This window comes from Arachis duranensis, chromosome 4, assembly GCF_000817695.3.
Source record: "Arachis duranensis cultivar V14167 chromosome 4, aradu.V14167.gnm2.J7QH, whole genome shotgun sequence".
Lineage (NCBI taxonomy): Eukaryota > Viridiplantae > Streptophyta > Magnoliopsida > Fabales > Fabaceae > Arachis > Arachis duranensis.
Window position 1 is genome coordinate 59,509,353 of NC_029775.3, and position 710 is coordinate 59,510,062.

Genomic DNA, 710 nt, shown 5'->3' on the forward strand with positions numbered 1-710 from the left:
TTTTGGTCGCCTTTTAGGGTAGCGATTCCTTTTGCGGTAGGGAACTTCATACAGAGGTGTGGGGTCGAGACTATAGCTGCCAGTCTGTTTAGGGTTGGTCGCCCAATGAGGGCATTGTATGCTGAAGTGACGTCGACTATAATGTAGTCGATGCTTAATGTTTTAGATTGCTCGCCTCTTCCAAAGGTGGTGTGTAGCGAGATGTATCCTAAGGGATGGATCGGGGTATCCCCTAGCCCAAATAGGTCGGTGGGATAGGCTTTTAGTTCTTTTTCTTCGAGTCCGAGCTTGTCGAAGGCCGTTTTGAACAGGATATCTGCTGAGCTTCCCTGGTCAACCAGAGTTCGATGTAAGTTGGCGTTTGCTAGGATGATGGTGGTTACCATTGGATCGTCGTGCCCAGGTATTATCCCTTGAGCATCTTCTCGGGTAAATGAGATAGGAGGTAATTCGGGTAGGGGGCTGTCTTCTCGGACATGATAGACTTCTTTGAGGTGTCTTTTTCGCGAGGATCTGGATGTTCCTCCGCCTGTAAAACCTCCATTTATCATGTGAACGTGCCTTTCAGGGGTTCGTGGGATTTGTTCGGCCCGATCTTCGTTATCTCCCCGTCTTCTCTTCCTGGTCTCTTCTCCTTTCTCTGCTATGTATCTGTCGAGTTTTCCTTCTCTGGCCAGCTTTTCTATAACATTTTTTAGGTCGTAGCAGTC